The sequence below is a fragment of the Phocoena phocoena genome, chromosome X (assembly GCF_963924675.1).
Source record: "Phocoena phocoena chromosome X, mPhoPho1.1, whole genome shotgun sequence".
Classification (NCBI taxonomy): Eukaryota; Metazoa; Chordata; class Mammalia; order Artiodactyla; family Phocoenidae; genus Phocoena; species Phocoena phocoena.
In genome coordinates, this window is record NC_089240.1 from 77391044 (window position 1) to 77397737 (window position 6694).

General features: G+C 36.3%; 1 pseudogene; it reads left to right on the forward strand.

The window, feature by feature from the left end:
- The first annotated feature begins 544 nt into the window (after positions 1 to 544).
- LOC136142174 (splicing factor U2AF 35 kDa subunit-like) lies at positions 545 to 1122 on the forward strand (annotated as a pseudogene).
- Positions 1123 to 6694: the final 5572 nt, after the last annotated feature.

The following is a 6694-nucleotide window of genomic DNA, read 5'->3' on the forward strand; positions in this document are numbered from 1 at the left end:
TTTCCAATTAATATTGTAATATACACACATGTATTCATTGAACATTCACTTGTCAGTGTCAGGCCCTGTGTTTGACACCAGAGATATAAAGTATAACTTACTTTACCTATATAACATTATATTATAAATATTTACATATGATTTTCAAATACCATATGGATGTACCAAAATTTATTCAACAGTACACTAATATTGGACCTTAGAATTACCACATTATAATTCACACATAAATTTATATACATTTTTGTGTATTTTCTGGATATTTTATCTGTATGTATTGTTACAAATATGGTGCTTATCATTCTGCAACCATTACTTTTCAATTAAATATATCTTAAAGAACTTTCTATCTCAGTACATATAAATATGAATAATTCAATAGAGTGGATATACTATATTTAACTTAGTGATTATTATTATTTCTATTTGTTTTCTGTTATAGGCTGTTTTTTTAAATTGCTTTCCCCAAAGGTTGTGCCTATTTAAATTCCCTTCATAGAAGGTCAGCTTTGCAGGCAGTAGTATTGGCAGCGGCAGGTGGGAAATGGCACACTACTTGATCTCCATCTTTGGCACCAAAAAAGACAAAGTCAACTATTCATTTTGTTTCAAAATTGGAGTATGTCCTCATGGAGACAGATCCTCTCAGTCGCACAATAAACCAACCAGACCATTGCCTGCTTGAACATGTACCATAACCTTCAAAACTCTTCATTGCCTGCTGACAGTTTGTGCTGTGCTATGAGTGATGTCAAAATGCAAGTACATTATGATGAAATTTTTGAGGAGGTTTTTACAGAAATAGAAAAATAGGGTTAAGTTGAAGAGAAGAATGTCTGTGATAACCTTGGAGATCACCTAGGTGTAAACATGTATGTCAAGTTTCATCCTGAAGAAGATGCAGAAAAGGATTTGATTGACTTGAGGCTCTCCTCTGGGACAGACGTCAGAGAAGCCTGATGCCACCAGTATGAAAAGGGAGTGTGTACAGGAGAAGGCTTCTGCAACTTCATGCGTTTGAAGCCCATTTCTAGAGAATTGTGGTGAGAGTTATATGGACACCATTGCAAGAAGCACAGATGGAGGTCAGGGTCTGGGGACCAGAGTGTGGACGGAAGGTAGCGGAGAGATCATGAAAATTCTAAGCCATGCCATTTTTACCCTACGTCTTCTAGAAAGTGTAGTTGATTGACCAAACTAGTTCATAATGGGAATTTTTTTAAACAAAAGCAACAAAACCAACAAGGATGGGTTTCTGAATAAAATCAGTAGTGATATAGTAAAAAAATAAATAATACTCATCACAAGTTTATGAAGCTGACCATCTCATAGAACATTGGTTATTGTTTTAATATTGATTTTTTATTACAAACAATGTTGAATATTTTGTTTGCTAATGGCCATTTATATTTATTTTCCTAGTTATTTATTGTCTCTTAATATTTTTACCACAAAATAGCATTCTTCATATATCAATAAGATTGTTTGGTTCTGGCCCCTAAAATGGGCAGGATTGAGCCTATATATTGGAGATCAATAGTACTAGCAGCTGAGTTGTAATTAGGAAAGGCAGGGACTAACAGACAGGTTATATTTGTTGTGCATAAAGACTACAAAATGAATAACTATGAAATTAGGGATAGAATTAGATGAGGTTACCAAAGATAGAAACAAGCAGTTCAACATGGCTAAGCAATGGATCTCATGTATTAGAAACATAATAAATAAGCTTAGAGAAGTGGGTTGGAGCCATATATTGTGGAGAACCATGAATTTCAGTTTGAAGAGTCTGTTTTGTTTTTGTTTCTCTTTTTCTGTAAGTAGGAAGAAATTTGTTAGGAGCTCCATTAGAGCTGTGCTGTAGTAAAATTAATCTCCCCACTGCTGAATTAGAATGGAGAGAGGCTGGAGTTAGGAAAACAAATTGAGTCCACTCTCTCACAAAAAATAAAAGCAAACCTGAAGTGGTAGAAATCCAAGACTTGTTAATTTAGCAACTGATCTGATGTGGGAAGAAGGGTGGGGAGTAATAAGAAAAAGTAAAAAAAAATATGATTATAAGTGTTGATGTGAGGAGAATAGAGGTAAAATCAATAGAAAATAGTAAGGGAAACCATGCAGCAAAGCAAAGTAGTTAAGAACAAGGACCCTAGTGCTAGATTTTCAAGCTCAAGTCCTGGCTCTACTATTTACCAGCTGTATGACCGTGGGCAGTCACTGAAACATTCTGCGGCTCAGTTTCCTTATCTGTAAAATGGGAATGATGGTAGAAATTATACCTACTTCAGAATTTAGTGCCTTATTTTATGTAAAGCACTTAGAACAATTCCTGATATTTTATTATTTACTAGTATTTAAAAAACCCCAAAAATGCAATTAAGTAAATTTGAAGATCTAATTGGCTTTATCCAGTGATTCATGGGTTGGGCATCATCCCATCTAGCAACTAGAAGAGAGTTCTGAGTACAAAATGGGAAATTTTTATAGACAGATGGAGGGTGGGGTAAGAAACTATTAACAAAATAAAAGAAAGGGCTATTTTCAGGCCAGGACATCTTTTTTTTTTTTTTTTTTTTTTGTGGGAGAAGAGAAAGCAAAGAAGTTACCACGCAGATTGCTTCTTCTTCCTGTGGGAGATGGAGAGGCACATGACTGATGACCTTACTGGTACATGACAGAAAATTCCAGACTGGTCCATTAAGATTACATTTAAACTGCAATTAGATCAGGTATTAAATCTAGATTTGGTATCATGGGCTTTAGCACAAGTGATGTCATTTGAGGCCTGTGGTTTTCTTATAACACTATATTTTAAAAAGATGATATGCTAAGTTTTGGAATTGTTAAGTTTATTAATAACCTATCTCAGTATTGAGAAGCAGTGGAAGTTGAAAAGTATATCTGAAACTCAAATGATAAGGAGGGTTTGACACACAGATTTTGGAGTCAATTTCATAGGTATAACTGAAACTCTCTGGGAGTAAATGTAATAAACCTAAATAAAGAAAGAAAAAAACAAAGGCAAAGAGGGACTAGGGCGAAGTTGGGAGAATATCTAACTTTAAGATGTGGGGGAGCACAGAAAAGGAGTCAGCTAAAGATACAGAAAAAGATCAGTAAGATTGTTAACAGAACTAATAGGCTGGTGAAGACTCAGAAAAAAAAGGCAAAAGTTTGATGAGAAATTATTGGTCAACAATATGAGTGACTTCAGAGAGTCTGGACTTCTTTTGCTTGATATTATGGAGTTTTTAAGAGTTTCTATCCACATTGAAGAATCTCCTCTGGTTCCCCTTTCAATGAATTCCACTGTCAAGATAGTATTCTCTCTCCTGAGGGTTAGAGTGACTGGCATCTGTATCTGCTTAGAAAAATGAGAAAGAAATAAAGCTATCCTTATATTATTTAGATTATAAAAAATGTTGTTATGTACTTGCATTGAAAATGGCTCTCCGAGTTAAGAGAGACAGTTCATGCCTCCTCTTGGTTCTGAGAAATAGACTGCCACTAGAATGTACTTAGAGCATTACCAGAATAGATGACAGATGCAAACATCATAGTGAAGGGAAAAGGCTGAAATTAAACTTTTGCCAAAACAATCCAATGAAAATGTCAGTTATTTCAGGTCTAACTTTTTGAATGCCTCATTCTGTAATTTGGCATGAAATTGGGAGTGGGTAAATTCAGGCAAGATACTTAGAGTAGGAAATTCTTAGTCTAAACAAGTTCATTAAAATTTCAGGGGCCTTTAACACCTCAGTAACAGCCTGCCCACAGGTTAACATTTATTGTTTTGAACTGCCAACATCTTGCTTTTATGGTATACATTTATATGCTAAATTGCCTATTTCGTTAAGCTGTAAGTTCTCATTTAACAGCATCAGAAATAAGATTTGACTATGTGTTTGTATTTTATTAGTGCTATACCAGACTTCCTAATAGCTCAAAATTCCTAAAGGCAGAAATTCATTGCATCCCCTTCATAAGATGCTTACCTAAAATAATTTGTTATAAATACTATATTTGCATACACTTGAAGTTTTCAGACTTGGGTCGTCAGGAAAAGTGGACAAAATTAGTTCATTTAATTTTGCCTTTAAGCAAATCATAAGTGAAAAGTTTAAGCAATTATATAAAGAAAATAAAAGTACAAGCTAACAAATGCTGATTCTTTTCTTAATGATTTCAGAGTAAATCAGCAGGAAACTCCAGGGAAATGGATGCTGAGTAACGATACACTATTATAAGCATTCTCATGTATAACATAGAGTTGCCAGATATTTGCATGGTGGGCAAGAGAGTTCACTTGACTCTATTGAACATGATATAATATTATGAAGTATTTAACACAGGAACTTCAAAATCCAAACCTCAATTTGATGTAGTGAGAAGAAAAAGTATTGGTTAAGGGCACAGATTGAAAAGGAAATTGAAAAATCCTACTCAGAAAAAGACTCTCTACACTGGTGGATAGCAGAGACTAAAAATATGTTCCATTTGGGAAACACCATGCCACCCACACTTTTCCACCTATTTTCAGAACCTTTTTCTCCTACACTTGAAATGCATTGGCATCAAAACACAAGGAGAATACTAGATTTATAAATCAAGGCACAGAATTTTTAACCCATAAATTATAAAGGATTTTATTCCCCTTGAAGATCTTTTTTTTAAAAAATCTGGCATGAAAACGAATGAATGTTTTTTTTCTCCTTAGTGTTGAAAGAATTGGATATGCAAGGGAAATTAAATAAAGTGAAACAAATTTGTTGACTACTAAGTATGTGTCAGATACTAAGTCACTTTGTATTGGGCAGATTGGTCACCACTTCAACATGATTGTATCCCTTTTCATTTTGTCACAGCTTTTTGATTTAGGTGGTATCAATACAACACTTACTCCCAACAACAGAATCTGATATTTTTTGTAAATTTCTTTGCTAAAGTTATTTGCTCAGTGAGGGAACATGACTGAGAAAGTCTCATAAGTGGGAACTCCAGGACTTTTGTTCAATATTTGGAGGAGACATGCTTTTTTCTTTCCCCCTTGATGAGAATAAGAAAGCATGTAAATCTGGGAGCTGCTGTCAGCCACCCAGCTACGAGAGTAGTCAGCCCCCAGATAAAGCCAACATAAGAGAAGGGAAGAGCCAAGATATTTATAGGAAAACAGAGCTGCAATCCTCATGGCATCATAAATCTCTATATCAAACCACGCTTCAGCCCACACTCTCTAACACTGAAAGCAAGCAGGACCCTCTGGGGCTCTCCCGGGCACAAAACCCTTTCCATTGCCCCCCACCCCACCCCCATTTCTTGTTCTTAGGAAAAAGGTTTTCAGCCTTCTAGGCCTTCCCTGAGTTCCAAAGGGCAGATACAAACAGTTGTTAATCAGGGAAGGGCAGGAATGCAGGAAGAAACAATAGTGCAGTCTGAGGCCTGGGCCTGGCTCCTCCTTGGGAATGTGCCTAACAATATTTTTCTTTTTGAATTTTATTTAATTTATTATTTTATACAACAGGTTCTTATTAGTATTTCATTTTATACATATTAGTGTATATATGTCAATTAATCCGACCACCACCCCCACCACTTTCCCCCTTGGTGTCCATACGTTTGTTCTCTACATCTGTGTCCATATTTCTGCCCTGCAAACCGGTTCATCTGTACCATTTTTCTAGGTTCCACATATATGTGTTAGCATACGGTATTTGTTTTTCTTTCTGACTTACTTCTCTCTGTATGACAGAACCTAAGTCCATCCACCTCACTACAAATAACTCAGTTCCATTCGTTTTAATGGCTGAGTAATATTCCATTGTATATATATACCACAACTTCTTTATCCATTCATCTGTTGATGGGCATTTGGGTTGCTTCCATGACCTGGCTATTGTAAGTAGTGCTGCAATGAATATTGGGATGCATGTGTATTTTGAATTATGGTTCTATCTGGGTATATGCCCAGTAGTGGGATTACTGGGTAATATGGTAATTCTATTTTTAGTTTTTTAAGGAACCTCCATACTGTTCTCCATAGTGGCTGTATCAATTTACATTCCCACCAACAGTGCAAGAGGGTTCCCTTTCTCCACATCCTCTCCAGCATTTACTGTTTGTAGGGCTTGATGATGGCAATTCTGACCAGTGTGAGGTGATACCTCATGGTAGTTGTTTTTTTTTTGGTATGCAGACCTCTCACTGCTGTGGCCTCTCCCGTTGCGGAGCACAGACTCTGGACGCACAGGCTCAGTGGCCATGGCTCACGGGCCCAGCCACTCCACGGTGTGTGGGATCCTCCCAGACTGGGGCATGAACCCATGTCCCCTGCATTGGTAAGCAGACTCTCAACCACTGCACCACCAGGGAAGCCCTTCATTGTAGTTTTCATTTGTATTTCTCTAATAATTAGTGATGTTAAGCATCTTTTCATATGCTTCTTGGCCATCTGCATGTCTTCTCTGGAGAAATGTCTGTTTAGGTCTTCTGCCCATTTTAGGATTGGGTTGTTTGCTTTTTAATATTGAGCTGCATGAGCTGTTTATATATTTTGGAGATTAATCCTTCGGCCATTGATTCGTTTGCAAATATTTTCTCCCATTCTGAGGGTTGTCGTTTCGTCTTGTTTGTAATTTCCTTTGCTTTACAAAAGCTTTTAAGTTTCATTAGGTACCATTTATTTACTTTTGTATTT